The sequence below is a fragment of the Aquarana catesbeiana genome, linkage group LG11 (genome assembly GCF_042186555.1).
Source record: "Aquarana catesbeiana isolate 2022-GZ linkage group LG11, ASM4218655v1, whole genome shotgun sequence".
Classification (NCBI taxonomy): Eukaryota; Metazoa; Chordata; class Amphibia; order Anura; family Ranidae; genus Aquarana; species Aquarana catesbeiana.
The window spans coordinates 10,406,857-10,429,968 of NC_133334.1; positions in this window are offsets into that span (position 1 = coordinate 10,406,857).

Sequence of the window (23,112 nt, forward strand, 5' to 3'; positions counted from 1 at the left end):
ACATTGGCTTTTCTCCAATCAGCTGGTACCATTCCAGTCAGTAGACTGTCAGTAAAAATTAGGAACAACGGTCTGGCAATCACTTGACTGAGTTCCCTAAGTACCCTCGAATGCAAGCCATCTGGTGATTTATTAATGTTAAGTTTTTCAAGTCTAATTTTAATTCTGTCCTCTGTTTACCATGGAGGTGCTTCCTGTGATGCGTCCTGAGGATAAACACTGCAGTTTTGGTTACTGAAGCCCCCGATTCCCTCGTGAAGACTGAGGAGAAGAATAAATTCAATACCTTCCCCATCTCCCCATCCTTTGTAATGAGATGTCCTTCCTCATTCTTTATGGGGCCAATATGGTCTGCCCTCTCTTTTTTACTGTTTACATAGTTAAAGAATTTCTTGGGATTTTTTTGCTCTCCTCCGCTATGTGTCTTTCATGTTCTATCTTAGCCATTCTTTTTGCACCCTTAAATTTCTTGTTGCATTCTTTATAAAGTCTGAATGCTGATGATGATCCCTCAACCCTGTATTTTTTGAAGCCCTTTTCCTTTGCTTTTATATGCATTTTTACATTGGAGTCAAGCCATCCAGGATTTTTGTTCGCTCTTTTAAATTTATTACCCAATGGGATGCATTGGCTAATGCCCTTATCTTAAAGCAAACCCATCTCTGCTCCGTGTTCTTTGTTCCTAAGATTTTATCCCAATTTATGCCTTCTAGCAAGGATCATAGTTTAGGGAAGTTGGCTCTTTTGAAATTCAGTGTCTTTATTTTCCCTTTATGTATCTCTCCTGCTTTATTTTTAATTTTTTTCTATAAAGTGTACAGATTTTTTGTTCTTTAGAACTCTTGCTAGGGGTTTTCCTGGTTTATTTCCCAACTGATATCTTTCTTTGGCCACTCTATTATAGACCTGTCTAGTGTCTTGTTCCAGTAGCTCATTTAATTCATCCCTTTTTATCACCAATGCACACTGCATTTCTAAAACTGCTTTTTTTATGTTGTTGTTCTAGTTCATGGATTTCTTTTATTAATATTTCTATTTACTTATTTCATTATTTGTTTTTTGCACACCTATAAACATCAGAATGCCCCTAATGTAGGCCTTTTGGACCTCCCATGTCATGGCCTCCGATCTATTGCTTGTCTCATTTAAGTCAAAGTACTGTTTTAGTTCTACTTTTATTTTATTCTCTACTTCTTTATCTTGTAACAATTCCTCTGTCCTATTTTGAGTTCCTGGAAGCCTCATCTTCATTGTCACTGGGGCATGATCTGATAGTGAGATTTTTTCTATATTTATTTTGACCACCAAGTCCAATAATCTATGTTCAACCATCATATAATCAATCCTAGAGTATGTCCCATGCACAGGGGAGTGAAATGCATAATCTTGTATTTTAAGCTGTTGAACTTTCCATACGTCCATCATTTGACATTGATATAATTTATTATTGATCATCTTAAGTTGTCGATTCTTTATCCCCTGTGCATGGGACGTACTATCTATTTTCGGATCCATGCAGAAGTTAAAATCTCCTGCCATATATAAACTTCCCTCTTTAAAGTCCATCAACTTCACTATGACCTCTTTAAGGTAACCTGTTGGGTTCCTATTGGGGCAGTAAACATTGTAAACAGTGTACATTCTATAGCATGTATTATGCCCTTTAGGAACAGGAACCAACCTTCGGGATCCACCATCCTGTTTTTCAGGGTAAACTGTACCTCTTTGGCCAACCCTATGGACACCCCCTTTGCTCTTTTTGTTGTAGAGTTCCCATAGTACCAGCTAGAATATAATTTTAACATTTGTATCATGGGAAAGATGTGTCTCTTGGAGAAACACTATCTCTGCAGAGTAATGTTTAATTTCTTTTAAAATGTTATGTCTCTTCCCTGGTGTATTTAGTCCATGAACATTATAAGTTAAAAAATGTATTGATATCATCTCAGATCGCTATTTAATTCCCCCTTCCTTGCACCTAAACGCTGTTGTATGGTGAGATACAGTATATCGAGAGTGAGGGGTCTAGTGTACAGAAAGAGCCGAGATCCAGGAAAGGAGGGTCTGGAAGATGGTACCAAACTATATATTGAGAGGTTCCCCTCCCTCCATCCCACCCATATTGCCTCCCCTCTCCCCCCTTCCCTCCCTAGTACAAAATGTTTAACTTATTAAGGATTTAGGCCCTATTCTAGCCTTTAATTTGAGTACGGATTCCTCCATCATGTCCCTTCCTCCCTGTTGACTACTCCTTCTCCTTGAGGTTGAGCTCTGTCTCACTGGCTAGATCAACCAGCTCTTTCTATAAGTAGGTGTGCAAATCCAGAACCCGCCTAGTCTCAGTGGGTCCCATCTTCCTACATTTCTTTTTTCTCTTTCTTTCACCTTCCTAAATCCCCCAACATTACTTCCCATATCCCATTGTCCTCTTAAAACATAATGTCATTTCTTTCTCTTTTCTTTTTCTTTTCATTTTCCTTCTCCTCTACTTCTTTATATATTTGCTTTTGAGTTAACTGCTCTTCTTAGGGATTGCCATTAATCCTCTTCCCGGTCTGTCCCTTCTTTTATTGTGTCTGTCCATCCAGGGATATCTAAAGTGGGTAAATCTAGTTTCTTACAGAATTATTGTGTCTCCTCTGGGAACTTTAATCTTGACGAGTGGCCATCTTTCCATCCTACCAAGCATGCCGGAAAGCCCTAGGTGCACCATATATTATGTGAATGCATTTGTTCCAGCAATGGCTTAAGAAGTCTTCTTCTTGCTAATGCTTCTGGCAGTCAGAAGTCAGTGAATATCTAGAGGACTACTCCTTCATATTTCACTGGGGCTATTGTTCTTAATTTCTCCCATATTCGAGCTTTGTGTTGGTAATAGTGAAATCGCACAATTACATCTCTTGGGATTTCAGTAGTCATGTTTTGAGGTCTTCTAATCCTATGCACTCTTTCAATTTTCAGTGGCTGTTATTGTTCTTCCTATTATGGGGTTAAAGATTTTCCCCATTATCTCGGTTAGGTCTTTTTCTTGCGTTGTTTCTGGAATACCCCGGATTCTTACATTTTTCCTTCTGCTTCAGTTTTCCTGGTCTTCTATCATATATAGCACATTTGTTTGTTCAAGTTGTAGATATTTCATTTGCTCTTTAAGGTCCTTTATTTCTAGCGCATGATTATCTAATCTTTCCTCCGTATTTTCCACTCTTGTCAATATTTGACCCAGGTCTCTATGCAATGTTGCCATATCTGTCTTTAGGGAAAGTTCTAATTTAGCAAACATGTCAGCCATTTCTGACTTTGTTGGTAGTTGAGTTTTTATCCTTTTGTTCCTTGTTTTTAGTTTCAGTGTCACTATTAATCTGTAACTCTTTTGATTGGGTAGAAGTTCTTTTTCCTAGTGATGTTCTACTTTGCCCACTTTTATTATTTCCTGGATTCTCTTAACCTTTGGCTCCTAGTTGCTTTTCAGTAGCCGAAGTGTCTTGGTTCCCTTCCTGGGTCATGTATTTTTTTATTGTGCTGGGGCTTGCACTTATTTTGGGGGGGTCACCCCTCCCCCTTTAACTGGTTTTCCCTTCATTGTTCTCATAAGTCTCTTCTGTTTTTTTGTGTATTGTTTTTCCATCTCTCCTTTTCTTTGTGGGTGGCCTGTTATTTGTGGGTGTTTCGGGTCACTTCCTTTATTCGTTAACTGTATATTGGATAACAGGCTGTTTTCAAGCTGACTGATTTTCCCAGTTTCCAGTTCTTACACGCTCTTTCTTGCCATGGATTCTCAATGTGATTTAGATCTGGACTGTGACTGGGCCATTTTAACACAGGAATATGCTTTGATCTAAACCATTCCATTGTAGCTCTGGCTGTATGTTTAGGGTCATTGTCCTGCTGGAAGGTGAAGACTTGAAAATTGCTGTTCATGGATTATAGCAACCAAAAAGTTGTATATGTATCTACTTTAACATGTACTTGTATGAAGAAGTCTCCTGTTCTCTTTGTATTGGTTCCTTTGTGTGAAATCCCTGGTGTTCCTGCCAGGTCCCCTGCTCCTATATTTCAAACTGACCACACTAGGTATGAGAGAACATCGCGTTCAGCTATCTAGCTGTCCGAACAGCCTGTCTGTTCTCCAATGATCAGACTGGTGCTGACATGACCCCCCCCCCACACCCGAATAGCCTTTCACTGCAGATCGGTTTGCTCCTGTTCCCCTCTCCCCCCAGCTCTCTATGCAGCTGAGATCAGAGGGAATGTGATCACTTATAAAAAATAAAAAAAAAGTTATTTGTTTTTTCTATCTATACACGTATGTTAAAAAAAAAAATTATATATAAACCTCTGAGGGGATTTTTAAGGCAATGAAATTTTTGATTTTAGGTAAAAGAATATTTATTTATATCAATTAATTCTTAGTAAATACAAAAATACAAAAATTACATAAATAATACAAGGACAAAATTACATAAATAACAATTCCTGGGTTCAAGAAAAGCTTGTGTGTACAGCAAATCACATTACAATGTAACATAGACTAAACAAATGAGAGTATATGAAAGAGAGTGATGCATCGCACTACCCAATGGGGTCACTACAGATGATACCGTAGCGTGGAGTAGTAGATTCCAACGCGTTTCAACATTTGTATCACAAATAAAAGTCTTCTTCAGGGAAATACATCACAATCTAAAAAGATCAAAGATAATATTACTTTTTGTAACTATATGTATCCATGCATTTTCCCACATTGTGAAACTGTCACATAGACTTACATCCTCTCAGAACATCTCGTGAATGGGTGTAGTCTCCCATGGTAGGGTCAGGGGTCCCAAACCTCCAGGGGTTAAAAAGTCCTATGTCTCTACAAGACGGCTGGATAAAGAAATGAATCCGAATCTTTGGCGTTTTCAGCATCAAGTGATAGCTGTCAAAGAAATAGGGCATAGTGAATGACAAGTGCTGATGGAATATGGTGGGGGGGGCCGCTTCGGCCAACCACAGCATGTCCCCCTCCACTTCCCTCCAACCCCTCCACACAAATAAAGAGATTAAACAAAAGCTTTTCCAAAACAGGAAGAGTCCTGTTTTAGGGTGAGTGTATGAAAAGTAAAGCACTTACTTATTCCAGTTGTATAGCCCAAGATGAAAAGAGTCCTTATAAAATCAACAGGACGTTAGTTAGACATGTGCAGGATGAAAAAATTCGTTTAGTTTAGTTTAGTTTCGATTCGTTATTTAACTTAATTCGTTTAGTTAAATTCGTTGCATTCATTACATTCGTTTTCGGAATTCGTTTCGTTTCGTATTCGAATTCGAAAAAATTCGACCGCATTCGAAAAAATTCGACCGCATTCGAAAAAATTCGACCGTATTCGAAAAAAACTATCAAATTCGAAAAAATTCTAACACATTCGAAAAAAACTGTCAAATTCGAAAAAATTCCACCACATTCGAAAAAAACTATCAAATTCGAAAAAATTCTACCACATTCGAAAAAAACTGTCAAATTCGAAAAAATTCTACCACATTCGGAAAAAACTATCAAATTCGAAAAAATTCCACCACATTCGAAAAAAACTATCAAATTCGAAAAAATTCTACCACATTCGAAAAAAACTGTCAAATTCGAAAAATTTCTACCACATTCGAAAAAAACTATCAAATTCGAAAAAATTCTTACTACATTTGAAAAAACTATCAAATTCGAAAAAATTCTACCACATTCGAAAAAAACTGTCAAATTCGAAAAAATTCTTACTACATTTGAAAAAACTATCAAATTCGAAAAAATTCTACCACATTCGAAAAAAACTGTCAAATTCGAAAAAATTCTACCACATTCGAAAAAAACTGTCAAATTCGAAAAATTTCTACCACATTCGAAAAAAACTGTCAAATTCGAAAAAATTCTTACTACATTTGAAAAAACTATCAAATTCGAAAAAATTCTACCACATTCGAAAAAAACTGTCAAATTCGAAAAAATTCTACCACATTCGAAAAAAACTGTCAAATTCGAAAAATTTCTACCACATTCGAAAAAAACTATCAAATTCGAAAAAAACAATAACTGAATTTGAAAAAGTAAACTATATATAACCATTTTGCGAAATTTGAAATTCGTATAGAATGAAATCGAATTCCAATAGAAAAGATTAGGATAGAATAGAAAGTATAAAAGAATAGCATAGAAAAACAATAGATCAGAATAGAAAAAAAAATATAATTTATTGTATTCTAAGCTTTTCTATTTGAATTCAAATTCATTCTGTACCAAATTCCAATTTTGGAAGATGGTTAAATATATATATTATATTTTTTTTCTATTCTGTTCCATTGTTTTTCTATGCTATTCTTTTCTATTCTATTCTAAACTTTTCTATTCGAATTTGAATTAATTCTATGCGAAATTCGAATTTCGGAAGATGGCTTCTAAAATTAGAATTTCGTATAGAATGAATTCGAATTTGAATAGAAAAGATTAGAATAGAAATAGAATAGACTAGAAAAACAATAGAACAGAAGAGAATAAAATATAATATATATATTTTTTTCTATGCTATTCTTTTTTATTCTATTCTAAACATTTCTATTCGAATTTGAATTCATTCTATACGAAATTCGAATTTCGGAAGATGGCTTCTGAAATTCGAATTTCGTATAGAATGAATTTGAATTTGAATAGAAAAGAATAGACTAGAAAAACAATAGAACAGAACAGAATAAAATATAATATATATATATTATATCTTATTCTATTCTGTTCTATTGTTTTTCTAGTCTATTCTTTCTACTCTATTTTAATCTTTTCTATTCAAATTAATTTTATACGAAATTCGAATTTTGGAAGATGGTTTTATATATATATATATATATATATATATATATATATATATATATATATAAAAAATATTTTTTCTATTCTGTTCTATTGTTTTTCTATTATTTTCTATTATATTCTGATCTTTTCTATTTGAATTCAAATTCATTCTATACAAAATTCAAATTTCAGAAAATAGTTATATAGAAATAGAATGAAATCAAATTCTAATAGAAAAGAATAGAATAGAAAAACAAGAGAACAGAATAGAAAGAAATATTTTATATATATATATAAAAATAAATAAAACCATCTTCCGAAATTGGAATTTGGTACAGAATGAATTCGAATAGAAAAGATTAGAATAGAATATTTTATATTTTTTTCTATTCTGTTCTATTGTTTTTCTATGCTATTCTTTTATATTATTTTCTGTTCTATTCTAATCTTTTCTATTTGAATTCATTCTGTACCAAATTCCAATTTCGGAAGATGTGTGTGTATATGTGTATATATATATATATATATATATATATTTTTTTTTTTTTCTATTCTGTTCTATTGTTTTTCTGTTCTAGTCTTTTCTATTAGAATTCGATTTCATTCTATTTCATTCTGTTTCTGTATAACCATTTTCGGAAATTCAAATTTCGTATAGAATGATTTTGCATTCAAATAGAAAAGATTAGAATAAAATAGAAAAGAATAGAAAATAATAGAAAAACAATAGACCAGCATAGAAAAAAAATAAAAATAAAAAAAATATATATAAATATGTATACCGTATTTATCGGCATATAACACGCACTTTTTTCCCCTTAAAATCAGGGGAAAATCATGGGTGCGTGTTATACGCCGATCCCTTGCGATCCTGAGCTGACAGATCTTCAAAATCGCCGACCGCGATTTGAAAATGGCGCCGAAATACACAGAGCCGGTCCTCGGCTCTTCTCGGCCACTTTCGGCTTCACTCGAGTGCCGCCCGAACCTAGCCGAGTGTACTCGGCTCGGATCAGATAGCTCCGCTCACAGTCACGCCCATCCCGGGCGGGACTACAAGTGGAGCCGAAAGTGAACGAGAGCCGCCGAGAAGAGCCGAGGACCGGCTCTGTGTATTTTGGCGCCGGCGGCACCATTTTCAAATCGCGATCGGCGATTTTGAAGCTCAGGATCGCAGGGGATCACAGGATTTTCAAACTGCGAGCTGCAAGGCTGCACTGGGGCAAGGCTGCACTGGGGCAAGGCTGCCCTGGGATAAGGCTGCAATGGACACTGGGAAGGCTGCACTGACAAGGCTGCACTGACATGGCTGCACTGGGGCAAGGCTGCACTGAGAAGGCTGCAATGATGGGCATTTAAATGTAAGTTTTTTTCCCTTAAACTTCCCTCCTAAAAGTTTTTTTTTCCTTAAAATTCCCTCCTAAACTTGGGGTGCGTGTTATACGCCGATAAATACGGTCATTTTTTTGTATTATTCTCTTCTATTGTTTTTTTATGCTTTTCTTTTCTATTATTTTATATTCTATAATAGTCTTTTCAATTCAAATTCATTCTATACGAAATTCGAATTTCGGAACATGGCTTCTGAAGTTTGAATTTCTTATAGAATGAATTCGAATTAGAACAGAAAATAATAGAAAAAAATAGACTAGAAAAACAATAGAACAGAATAGAAGAAAATATAATATACATATATATATTATATATTATATTTTCTTCTATTCTGTTTCATTGTTTTTCTATGCTATTCTTTTCTATTCTATTCTAAACTTTTCTATTCGAATTTGAATTCATTCTATACGAAATTCGAATTTCGGAAGATGGCTTCTGAAAGTGGAATTTCGTATAGAATGAATTCGAATTTGAATAGAAAAGATTAGAATAGAAAATAATAGACTAGACAAACAATAGAACAGAATAAAATATAATATATATAATTTTTTGTATTCTGTTCTATTGTTTTTCTAGTCTTTTCTCTTCTACTCTGTTCTAATCTTTTCTATTCAAATTCGAATTCATTTTATAAGAAATTCAAATTTTGGAAGATGGTTTATATATATATATATATATATATATATATATATATATATATATATATATATATATTATACATATATATATATATATATTATACATATACACACACATATATTATATATATATATATATATATATATATATATATATATAAAACCATCTTCCGAAATTTGAATTTCTTATAATATGAATTCGAATTTGAATAGAAAAGATTAGAATAGAGTAGAAGAGAAAAGACTAGAAAAACAATAGAACAGAATAGAATAAATTATATATATTATATTTTATTCTGTTCTGTTCTATTGTTTGTCTAGTCTATTATTTTCTATTCTAATCTTTTCTATTCAAATTCGAATTCATTCTATACGAAATTCCACTTTCAGAAGCCATCTTCCGAAATTCGAATTTCGTATAGAATGAATTTAAATTCGAATAGAAAAGTTTAGAATAGAATAGAAAAGAATAGCATAGAAAAACAATGAAACAGAATAGAAAATTATATATATATATATATATATATATATATATATATAACATCTTCCAAAATTCGAATTTCATATAGACCTAAATCAAATTTGAATGTAAAAGATTAGAATAGAATAGAAAATAATAGAAAAGAATAGACTAGAAAAACAATAGAACAGAATAGAAGAAAATATAATATATATATTTTCTTCTATTCTGTTCTATTGTTTTTATAGTCTATACTTTTCTATTATTTTCTGTTCTAATCATTTCTATTCAAATTCATTCTATACGAAATTCAAACTTCAGAAGCCATGTTCCGAAATTCGAATTTCGTATAGAATAAATTTGAATTTGAATTGAAAATACTATTATAGAATATAAAATAATAGAAAAGAAAAGCATAAAAAAACATATATATATATATATACATATTCTATTGCTTTATTATTTTATATTCTACCTTATTGTTTTTTTTAGAAAAACGTTTTCTATTTTTTTTTAATTTGATTATGTTTTCGAATTCGATTCGAATATGTTTTCGAATTCGATTCGAATATGTTTTCGAATTCGATTCGAATATGTTTTCGAATTCGATTCGAATATGTTTTCGAATTCGATTCGAATTCGTTCGTTTTTTTTTCGGATTCGTTTAAATTCTTTACTTTTGTCATTCGGAAATTCGGATGCATCCGAATTTCCGAATAATGAAAAATTCGTCCGAATTTCGATTCGGAACGAAACGAAATGCACATGCCTAACGTTAGTCCTGACAGTCCTCGGTGGATCCTGAGGAGGGAATGACGCCATATTGCCGTCTCTGGCGTCCTTTATATGGTGTGAGCTGGAGTGTGGGTGGGGAAGAGGCGCCTCTTCCCCGCCCACACTCCAGCTCACACCATATAAAGGAAACCAGAGACGGCAATATGGTTACAAAAAGTAATATTATTATCTTTGATCTTTTTAGATTGTGATGTATTTCCCTGAAGAAGACTTTTATTTGTGATACAAATGTTGAAACGCGTTGGAATCTACTACTCCACGCTACGGTATCATCTGTAGTGACCCCATTGGGTAGTGTGATGCATCACTCTCTTTCATATACTCTCATTTGTTTAGTCTATGTTACATTGTAATGTGATTTGCTGTACACACAAGCTTTTCTTGAACCCAGGAATTGTTATTTATGTAATTTTGTCCTTGTATTATTTATGTAATTTTTGTATTTTTGTATTTTCTAAGAATTAATTGATATAAATAAATATTCTTTTACCTAAAATCAAAAATGTCATTGCCTTAAAAATCCCCTCAGAGGTTTATATATAATTTTTTACAAATTGATATGGGATGATGGCAATGACACACCCACACCACCGAGGTCATATGTCTTAAAACTATACACATATGTTTTACCTTTCATTTCTACTTTTAACTGAATGGGTTGTTGCACAAGAGGGTTCATATATACTTTAATATAGAAACAATAAATAACAGAGTGTCTTTCCTTGTACAGTTAAACCACAAACTACACTGAATTATGATAAACGTATTGAAGCTGGAATCCCGGGATCTCTTATTTGTGAAATCAACAATTTTTACCCAGAAGCTCTGAAGGTCCGATGGGTTAAATACACTATAACCTTGGCCACGAAATCATCTTTGGATAGAGATGTTTATCTCACAATACCGTTGAGGAACAGCGATGGGACATTTAATGTGACCAGTCTGCTGACTGTAAGGCAATCTACTGGAATTGAACCCGGAGATGTAGTATTCTGTACTGTGAACCACAGATCCCTGACGGAGGAAATGACTCTCAATTTTATCATGCCAGGTAAGTAGGGTTAGAATATATCTGTAGAATTTGGTGCCTACTGCCACAAATCCCAGTTCCTTTAGATTAGATTCAGCGATTGCTCATTGTGATGTTTACAAAACGCTGAATTCTTGGTCAACCTTCACACCGGAGCATGAACCCCTACAGGCTATTTTAGAATTTTTTTTTTTACTGTGTGTGTTTTCAGGTGCGTTCAGACTTGAGTGTTTTTATTTGAGCTGAAGGGAAGTTGGTTACTAGGAAGAGGAGATGCTTGTTTAGGGTTGAAAAACACAAATTTTCAGGTGCTCCCATTGAAGTTATATGAGACCAAAAATGATCCATGCCAAGACCCTGTTCATGTTTTTTAAAATACTTACTGTAATTTTCCTTTCCTGGCCCATCCTCACGTCAGCACACAATAGGATAACACCTCCTTTGGAGCCCCACATGACCACCTGTTCCAAGCTGAATAAAAGACAGTCCCTCCCCCAACTAAGATGTTTGATAACCTAGTCTGCAACAGGCCACTAGGGAGGGAGTCCTGTGCTGATGTGAGGATGGGCCAGGAAAGGAAAATTACGGTAAGTATTTGATAACAATTTTCCATTTTCCTGGCCCACTTCACGTCAGCACACTACGGGATATACCAAAGCTAATATAAGACGGGAGAGAAAAAATGAAAAGAGACACTGACAATCAAAGAAAAGTTGCAAAAGCCAGAAAGAATTGATCTCTCTTGTCCCAAACTTGCTGACCGCATATTTTTGTTTGTAAGGTTGAATGAAGGCCATACCACACCTTCAAGCTAGCCCTTACCTATATCTTCCAAGCAATCCTTGCATAACTGCCCCAAAGACTGCCACCCCACTAGTCAAATAGGCTTGCAATTGTTTCAGAGCAGAAAGGCCTACTTCCTGCATGCCAATCCAATCACCCTGGTAACCCAAGAGTGGATGACTCTTGAGGGCCTGATGGCTAAATGAAAAGATTGTCCTCTTTTGATCAAGTACACTGTTAGTAACTCGACCATGTGTAAGAAAACCAAAGTCTTCCTACTGTGCACCCAGTGACTCTCGTGTGAAAACCCAGAGGGACTACTTCCCAGTTTTTCTGAAAAACTGGGTATTGCTTTAAAATTTAACTTTGGAGATAGATGTGGTATCCCTATCTCTGGTAAAAAAAGAAAAGAAAAAAGGACATCGAAGGGCACTTGCAGGAAAGTGTTGCAATCTTTAAAATCCTTCTGTCTGAAGTAGTTGCTGTCAGGAGAACTAGTTTTACCGTGAGTTACTTCAATGGAAATAAAACCTATTGGAGCAAAGGGTGCTCTCAGATCCAAGCCTAAGTCCCACAGAGGGAACAAGGATTTCCCTCAAGGTCATATGGATCGGCATCTGGAAGAAGCATCTGGTCACTGCAGTAGTGTATTTAGGTTTTGTGCTGCCCTAGGCCTGACTAAACTCGTGCACCCCCTAATTTAAATATGACCCACCCCTTCCTGTCAAGGCCACAGCCTTTGCTGTTTAAGACTCGCCCTGAAATTTTTTGAGTGGGGACACTAGTTCTGAGGGCCTGGGGGGGGTGGCATTGGATTCCCTTAATTTTCATAGATTTCCTCCCACTTCCTGTTTGGCTATGGGGCAGGAAGTAAAGGGGAATATCTGCAATGGGACAGGGATGGTAAAAAAAAAATTACAGGGGTTATAACCCTCCCTTACTCCAAAATGAAAAAAAAAAAGTGTTGCCCATAGTTCTACTTTAAGCACACATTTCTGATAATTTTATGGAGAGGACTAAGAAGATATAACCATGCCAATGGTGCAACAGAAAACATAGCACAGTGAGAAAGGTTTGTGGTCCAGGATGAGAGGACAGTCAAAATTAGAAGCGGCACCCACCCCCCACAGTTGCGGAATGGCAGCTGCCCGCAAACCGGAAGCAGTGCGGACGCTTTATGGGGGAGCTAGACTAAATTGCATCTCAGCCCAGTCCGCCCCATAAGACTGGTGCTACACTAACAGTGTAGCGCATGCCAGCGGGACTCTTTCCATGCTGCCCCCATGCAAAGTTCTGCCCTAGGCCTGGGCCTTGTTGGCCTAGGCCAGGATACAGTGTTGGGTCACTGGCTTTTGCACCAATCTGCAGCTTGTGAAAATATAAAGTAGAGATCTGTACCTTAAATGGAGTTGTATGCCAGACCAACCTCTAGGGCTGACTGTAAAATGTTAAGGATATTGGCTAGAGCAGGGAACACAGGAGAGAAAGCTTGTGCTGAGCAAACAAAACAAACTTCTTTCATATAGAAAAAAAGGTATAGCAATCAGCGCAAAGGATGATAATTATTTAATATAATGAATAAATGTATATGCTGACCTACCAACCACTGTAAGTGATTTTACAACACCTCAAAAAAAAAAAGGATATATACATCAGTGTAGCGCAGCAAAATAAAAATATATTAAATAAATAATTAAGTCATAATGATTTATATAATACCCAAAAACTAAGAAAACAGTCATCTGTAAAAATAAAAAATCCTCCGTGATTTGCTTCAATGTATCCAAAAACAGTCAATAAGTGAATACATGAATAATAATGTGAACAGTCCTCTCCTCTGTAAATAAAATTCCTCCATGAATTCAATATGCTGTTTCAATGTATCCAGCGACTGAACTTTTAAAACAGTGTGTTAATCCTCCACCAAGCAAAGTGCCTGCTCACCTCCATGTAAATAAACAGTAAGTTTGTATCTCCTCACAACCCGGTCAGGCAGGCAACTCCTCCTTAGTGAGATAAGGAGTCAATATAGATAGAATGAGGCTATTATCTCCTCTCCACCCTAGCAAATGGCTCCAATTTTTTTCATTACTACTGAGGAAGCTCATCACTTGGCGATACGCGTGTAGGAGAGAGGTAGAGTTCTGGGACATTTACCGGAGTTTTACCTGGTGAGGTGGTGAGCCGGATCTGCTATTACATGCGATTTTTTCATTTAATTCTTGTAAGTGTATTTTAAAGCGGGGTTTGGCAATAAATTTTTCAATACAAAGTACATTATGTTTGTCCTTTCTACTTCAATATGTACAGTATCTCACAAAAGTGAGTACACCCCTCACATTTTAAAAAATATTTTATTTTATCTTTTCATGTAACAACACTGAAGAAATGACACTTTGCTACAATGTAAAGTTGTGAGTGTACAGCTTGTATAACAGTGTAAATTTGATGTCCCCTCAAAATAACTCAACACACAGCCATTAATGTCTAAACCACTGGCAACAAACGTGAGTACACCCCTAAGTGAAAATGTCCAAATTGGGCCCAAAGTATTTTGTGTGGCCACCATTATTTTCCAGCACTGCCTTAACCCTCTTGGGCATGGAGATCACCAGAGCTTCACAGGTTGTCACTGGAGTCCTCTTCCCCTCCTCCATGATGACATCACAGAGCTGGTGGGTGTTAGAGACCTTGCGCTCCTCCATCTTCCATTTGAGGATGTCCCACAGATGCTCAATAAGGTTTAGGTCTGCAGACATGCTTGGCCAGTCCATCACCTTTACCCTCAGCTTCTTTAGCAAGGTAGTGGTAGTCTTGGAGGTGTGTTTGGGGTCGTTATCATGTTGGAATACTGCCCTGTAGCCCGGTGTCCAAAGGGAGGGGATCATGCTCTGCTTCAGTATATCACAGTACATGTTGGCATTCATGGTTCCCTCAATGATCTGTAGCTCACCAGTGCTGGCAGCACTCATGCAGCCCCAGATCATGACATTCCCACCACCTTGCTTGACTGTAGGCAAGACACACTTGTCTTTGTACTCCTCACCTGGTTGCCCCCACACACGCTTGTCACCATCTGAACCAAATAAGTTGATCTTGGTCTCATCAGACCACAGGACATGGTTCCAGTAATCCATGTCCTTAGTCTGCTTGTCTTCAGCAAACTGTTTGTCGGCTTTCTTGTGCATCATCTTTAGAAGAGGCTTCCTTCTGGGATGACAGCCATGCAGACCAATTTGATGCAGTGTGCGGCGTATGGTCTGAGCACTGACAGGCTGACCCCCCACCCCTACAACCTCTGCAGCAATGCTGGCAGCACTCATATGTCTATTTCCCAAAGACGACCCCTGGATATGACACTGAGCACGTGCACCCAACTTCTTTGGTGGACCATGGCGAGGCCTGTTCTGAGTGGAACCTGTCCTGTTAAACCGCTGTATGGTCTTGGACACTGTGCTGCAGCTCAGTTTCAGGGTCTTGACCATCTTCTTATAGCCTAGGCCATCTTTATGTAGAGCAACAATTCTCTTTTTCAGATCCTCAGAGAGTTCTTTGCCATGAGGTGCCATGTTGAACTTCCAGTGACCAGTATGAGAGAGTGAGAGCGATAACACCAAATTTAACACACCTGCTCCCCATTCACACCTGAGACCTTGTAACACTAACGAGTCACATTACACTGGGGAGGGAAAATGGCTAATTGGACCCAATTTGGACATTTTCACTTAGGGGTGTACTCACTTTTGTTACCAGCGGTTTAGACATTAATGGCTGTGTGTTGAGTTATACACTCACTACCTTACATTTTAGCAAAGTGTCATTTCTTCAGTGTTGTCACATGAAAAGTTAGAATAAAATATTTACTAAAATGTGAGGTGTCACAGACCTAGCCAGAACAGAGGCTGTTGGAGAGGACTGTATGCAAGCCTGTTGCCATTTGATTATGGGCCCTGGATTTTCAATGGAACAATACTCTTTGTGAGGTGAATGAGAAATCCAGGCTGAACTGTACTAATCGGACTCAGTCGTGTATATATGTATATATTGTATGGGGACTCCTTACTGTAGATTTGTGTCCCTGAAGAGGGAGGGGGGATTCCTCCAGCAGCCCCCTGCTGATAAGACTGATTCATTCTGTTGGGACACATCCTGTGAGGAGATGCTGGTGTCATTAACCTGTGTTTATGTTAATTGAATGAGCTAATGACATTGTCCTCTATACAATGTAGGAGACGGGACGACTGCTATTGTGTTGAAGCTCGGTGACCACAAGTCTGGGCGAAAGGTCATGTCTCAGTCACCTAGGCTGTATAAAGGATTAGATAATTAGCTCATGTTAATTAAGTTACAGTTGTATTGTTAGAGGAGGTTCCAACGGCATATAAAGTCTTGTAACTTTGATTCATGATAAACAGTCCATGTTAGCAGTGAAGTAAGTGTTGCCTTGTTTTCTGCTCAGAGAGGTTGGAATATCTGATATCTGTATACAGACTGGGAGGAAGTGGTATATGACGGAAGCACTCAAGAGGAGTGTGGGACGTTCCGTGACATTGGTGGCAGCAGTGGGATAGCTTCCTGCAGTCTGGGACATCCAAACTTCCATCTGGATCCAAGGTCCAGATAGCAGGAGAGGAGAGGTACAGATACCAGCTGCCATGGATGAGGAATTCAGAAGGAGGTTGCGAGAGATGCAGGTACAGCACAGAGGACCAGTATCGGAGCAGGTCCTGCTGGGATGGTGTGATTCTATTCGCTGAAAACTCTGGAAGGAAGCGCTAGCCCGTGAGCAGCGACACCAGGGAAAAGTTCTCCCCTCCATCGAGGAAAGGTACTGGTCGCAGTACGGAGTGCGGGTGCGGTTTTTGGGAGAAAAACCACACAAGAAGCAGACAGCTGAATTAAGCAGGCTGGTCTGGGCAGAGATAAAGCTGGATGAGAGCTACAGAGCCCTCCGGTGGCATGTATCCCAAGCATGTCCCTGGATAGCAGATGACAGCCCAACGGAAGGCTTAAGCTACGGCGGCTTGGGACTGTTGTTTGTGAAGCTGACAGGGGACCCTAACTTTGGGAGTGATTTGGAGCGGCGGGTGGACGAAATCATGGATTTCAGAGAAGGGCTACTGAACATTTCGGAAGTGCACTGGGCACAGGAAGATTTGGAGTTTCTGGCCGTTCAGGAATGGGAGCTAGAGATCACCTACAGATGGCTGCTAGACATTGCTCAGTGCCAGGGCTGGGCTCCCTTTGCCTGGGACTATCAGGAAATACCAGCTGACAACCCTGAAATCCTGGCTAAAGAGTCGGCAATGTGGCAGAGCAATAGTGTGCTTTGCCAACCTGCCCCCACAGCTATGGAGGCGGAGGTCTTATGGCGGATGCAGCAAGTGCTGACTGACCTTGATGATCCTGTTTCTGCATGGGATGATCTTGGATGGAGGAATGTGCCTGTCCAGCAGCATGCCAGAGAATCTGCAGTGGAAAATCTGGAGATTGCCATCCCCAAAGCTGAAGTGCTGACAACAGGGCAGAGCTCTGCTAACCTCTGCCTAGCACTGATAACATCTTCTGGGTTCCATGGACAGGAGATGGTGAACCTCCATCCCCAGACACCAGTTGCAGAGACAGGGGATTTGATAGACATTTCTGCTGAGGAAGAACCATCGGGTGAGCCCCCAGCAGAAGAGTTGGGATTAGGGCCAAACTTCATTGCGCTCTGCTCAGCACTGATGGCATCTTCTGAGTTCCACGGACAGGAGATGGTGAACCTCTATCCACAGACACCAGTTATAGAGGTAGGGGATTTAATAGACTTTTCTGCTGAGGAAAAACAACCTGATGAGCCTCCAGCAGAAGAGCTGCTGTTGGGGCCAAACTTCACTGTGCTCTGCCCCGCACCAACAGCAGTATCTGTGGAGTTACAGGGAACTTCCCCAGTTGAAGCACCGGCAACCGGGCAGAGTGCTACCAACCTCTGGCCATCACCTGCAACAACTACAGAGTTCCAGGGAGATGGGGCAGTTGGCCTCCCTCCCCAACAGGTAGCCAGAGCAGATGGTGTGGGGTTTCCAGCAGAAGGGCTGGCAACAGGGCCGAGGACTGCTGGACTCTGCCCTCAACTAACAGAGGATGGATTTCCTGTGAAGGTGGATGGGACTTCAGTCTCCACCTGTATACCCCAGGGATGCTGGGCAGTGGGCCCCGATCCCCAACAACATGACAGAGTGAGCCCAGACACCCTGTCTTCTCTCCAGCGGCAGAAAGGATTCCAGGGAGAAGAGCCAGTCCAGGCCTCTCCCCAGCGGCAGATATGTTCTCTGAGAGAGGCAGAGGTTGGTTGGGTGAGTAATACTCTGTTTGGAACAATTTGTTTGGGGTACTGTGTGGGTACAGGCAGTAGAGGACTGGAACTATGGACTAACTTCGGAGTCAACCCGTCTGGGGTCTCCTCCTGTGTTAGTCTCCTGCCGAAAGGGGAGAAATGTCACAGACCTAGCCAGAACAGAGGCTGTTGGAGAGGACTGTATGCAAGCCTGTTGGCATTTGATTATGGGCCCTGGATTTTCAATGGAACAATACTCTTTGTGAGGTGAATGAGAAATCCAGGCTGAACTGTACTAATCGGACTCAGTCGTGTATATATGTATATATTGTATGGGGACTCCTTACTGTAGATTTGTGTCCCTGAAGAGGGAGGGGGGATTCCTCCAGCAGCCCCCTGCTGATAAGACTGATTCATTCTGTTGGGACACATCCTGTGAGGAGATGCTGGTGTCATTAACCTGTGTTTATGTTAATTGAATGAGCTAATGACATTGTCCTCTATACAATGTAGGAGACGGGACGACTGCTATTGTGTTGATATAACTGTATGAAGCTCGGTGACCACAAGTCTGGGCGAAAGGTCATGTCTCAGTCACCTAGGCTGTATAAAGGATTAGATAATTAGCTCATGTTAATTAAGTTACAGTTGTATTGTTAGAGGAGGTTCCAACGGCATATAAAGTCTTGTAACTTTGATTCATGATAAACAGTCCATGTTAGCAGTGAAGTAAGTGTCGCCTTGTTTTCTGCTCAGAGAGGTTGGAATATCTGATATCTGTATACAGACTGGGAGGAAGTGGTATATGACGGAAGCACTCAAGCGGAGTGTGGGACGTTATGTGACATGAGGGGTGTACTCTTTTTTTGTGAGATACTGTATATAATCCGAGGAGAGCTGTGAGTGCAGGATCATATATTAAAGAGGAAAGAAAGATTAGAGCCGTTTGCCGGGGTGGAGAGGAGATAACAGCCTGCTTCTATTTATAGTGATTCCTTATTTCAGGGGTCTATGGGACACTAACATGAAAAATCAAAAGTGTTCATTTTAAAGGCTTATATGCAAGTTATTGTCATAAAAAGTGTTTGGGGACCTGGGTCCTGCCCCAGGGGACATGGATCAATGAAATTTTTTTTTTTAAAAACGTCCATTTTTTCGAGAGCAGTGATTTTTTTTAATGCTTAAAGTGAAACAATAAAAATGAAATATTCCTTTAAATATTGTGCCTGGGGGGTGTCTATAGTATGCCTGTAAAGTGGCACACTTTTCCCGTGTATAGAACAGTACCACAGCAAAATAACATTTCTAAAGGAAAAATTATCATTCAAAACTGATTGCGGCTGTAATGAATTGTGGGGTCCCATTGAAAAAAAGAGCATTGGATTCCCCCCAGTCCATTACCAGGCACTTTGGTCTGGTATGAATATTAAGGGGAACCCCGAACCAAAATTAAAAAAAATTGCGTAGGGGTCCCAGTAAAATCAATACCAGGCCCTTCGGGTCTGATATGGAAATTAAAGGAAACCCTGCACCAAATTTTAAAAAAAAATGGCGTAGGGGTCCCGCCAAAATCCATACCAGACCCTTCAGGTCTGGTATGGATTTAAAGGGAAACCCTGCGCTAAAATTAAAAAAAATGGCTTAGGGGTCCCCCCCAAAATCCATACCAGACCCTTATCCAAGCACGCAACCTGGCAGGCCCCAAGAAAAGAGGGGGGCGAGAGCACCCCCTCCTGAACCATACCAGGCCACATGCCCTCAACATGGGGAGGGTGCTTTGGGGTAGCCCCCAAAGCACCTTGTCCCCATGTTGATGGGGAGAAGGGCCTCATTCCCACAACCCTTGCCCGGTGGTTGTGGGGGTCTGTGGGGGGGGCTTATCGGAATCTGGAAGCCCCCTTTAACAAGGGGACCCCCCAGTTACATCACCGGGTGGCTCCGCCCTCAGTTATATAAGAACTGTCACAAGCGAAGAAGCATCACGCGGTGGGAGCCTCCAAATTTTTTGTTCTGTCAAATTTTTTGCCTGTTCGCATGTTCTGCTCCGAACCGAATAGGAGGGTGTTCGGCTCATCCCTAATTAACACACTGGTTTAAAAGTTCAGTTACTGGATACATTGAAACAGTATATTGAATTCACAGAGGAATTTATTTACAGAGGACTGTTTTCTTAGTTTTTGAGTATTATATAAATCATTATGAATTAATTATTTATTTAATACATTTTTATTTTGCTTCGCTACACTGATTTATATATACAAACTTCTTCATATGTAGCATTCATGTATGATCTTCTAGTCACCAAGGTCTGAACAACCTATGATGAGAATCCCTGCACCTCTAGTGTAGCCTATTCCATAGCCAGGCTATTAAAAGTAGTCTCATTGAATTGGGGTGCTGTTACTGACCTTGCCATAAAAGATTTCATTTGACCGGAGACAAAGATCAAACAGAAAATTCCATGGCACTGTGAACCTATCTTGTATGATGGAGTCTTTGCATTGGTATCCTGTTGTAAATATCAGAATCTGCATGTTCAGTGAAGTCTCCCTGAGAGCTACTGCTGGAACACCCCATAGGGCCAATGTTGGTATGAGTCACTTGTTGAAAAAATATTCTGCCTAACCGAACCAATAATTGATTTTGCTTCCCTGGCAAGAAGACCAACCTTAACTGACTTTTGCAAGATAGGAAAAGATTTTGGTGTTCCCTTGTCAGGCAATATAGGCTACTACTGTCTTGTTGTCAACCTTACTCAGGCCCCCTTGAAGATCTTAAAAGGCTTGTAATGCTGGAAAATGCTTCCCACCATTGAAGATACTTGGGGAGTCTGAGCTTCACCGCTCTCCAATGTCCTTGCACTTGTTTCTTCAGATTGTGGACTCCCCAGCCCCAGAGACTGGCATCTGGCTTCAGAATCATACTATCTCCTGGGCTGAGAGGCATGCCTCTGAAAGAAGCACAGTGATGATGTCCAAAATTCCATTTCTTGTTGAATTTGTATAGACACAAAGATTTTCTGATCCATAGACAGCCCAGCTCATAGGCTAAAAAAGGCACATTGAAACACTCTCACGTGCCACCTGGACCAAGGTACCACCACTGCCAACAAGATCTTCAAAAAGATTCCTGGGGCTTTGCCAATTCTGTAAAAAGCAGACACTTGAACTGGAAGTGACATCTGGCCATCACAAATCTCACACGGTACATGGAAGTATGAGTCGGGCGGTCGAATATTCCTGTGACTGTCTGCATGGACTCCATCTTGAACCTCTTGGTGTGTATGAACACATTTGATTCCTTCAAAATGAAACAGGCCAGAAGGCTCCCACCTTAGGTACTAGAAAAGAAAAAAGAAACTGGGGAAAAAGGCCCCCAGATGATTCTATGTTTTCGGGATCACTGGCATGATGGCCTTGTAGCAGTATAAAAATCTTGCAAACATTTTCTCTTCTGAGATCTGTTGGAAAACAAATTAAATGGATTCAGTGGTCAACTTTGGAATTCTCCATTGTACTCCCACCTGTCTTCTGGACCCACTGGTCTGTGATGATTGTCGTCCAAACCCTCCAGAAGGAGGCTACAATCATCAACTTCACTCAGGCCCCCTGGATCCAACTGGAAGAGACTGGTTGGACACACCTTCAAAAAGACTATCCAGCCATCTTAGCAGCTTGCTCTGGACTTGATTTCATGTCAAAAGTAACTTTGAGACACCTCCACTGTGATCTGTTAAATCTGCAGCCTGTCCTATAAGATTTGGCCTTCTGCACCTTCTGAAGTTCAGTATCCTTGAGTGAAGCATGGCGGCTTCCTCTTACTAGTCTATGGCCACAGTCCAGACTTTTTCTCCTGTCATTCGCTTAATTGCATTGTTCAGCATTTGGCCAAACAATAACTTCCCATTACAGGAAATGTTGAAGGCTTGTGTAGAAGTTCCGCCTGCCCTCCAGTGGTGTAACCACAATGCTCTGATAGCAGTGACTGAGTGTGCCAGCGCTTGTATTAGGTCTATCAAAAGCATCAACCAAAAGTCAGTTGCCAGGTTCCATTCTTTCCAGAAACTGTGCAAAATCTTGCAGTTCCCAGTGTTGAATGGAATGCCATTTCTAAAGTTTATATATTGAAGTTAACGGTATTGCTGGTTGGCAGGCAAAATCTGTCACTGTATAGATTTTGTGCAAGCCTGATGGCCAGATCACCACTATTTCTGCGTTCCAGATGTGTTTCTGCATGAGAGTTTTTAATGCATTCTCAGTGCGTTTTGCCGTTTCCAGATGTGTTCCATACAGAATCAATGCAACATTCTACTCTTGTTGACTGCACTAGAATGCGCTGTACTGGTGTGAACTAAGTAACTGGAATCAAAGTTAAATACTGTTCATGCGTTCTTGATGCAGAATAAAAATGCACTGAACTGCATCTGGTGTGAACAAGTCCACTTTCTCATCCATAGGATCTCTGAAAGCAACTGAGTTATAAAAAGGCCAAGACACTTGCTGTACCAGACACTAGAGGGCAGCATCCACACTTGGAAGTGCAGTGCATAAACATACATCAGCCATCTTATATGGATAAAGCTTAGAGAACCTGTTACTGTAAATTGGTCTTCTGACGAGGTCTCTGTCATCCTATATCAACAAACGCTTTATGCTCTATACTTATGGGAAAAGACCATCCTACATCAACAAATGCTTTACGCTCTATCACTGTGGGAAAAGACTCTCCTCCATCAACAAACACTTTACGCTCAATCACTGTGGGAAAAGACCATCCTCCATCAACGAGCGATTTACGCTCAATCACTGTGGGAAAAGACCATCCTTCATCAATGAGCGCTTTACACTCAATCACTGTGGGAAAAGACCATCCTCCATCAAC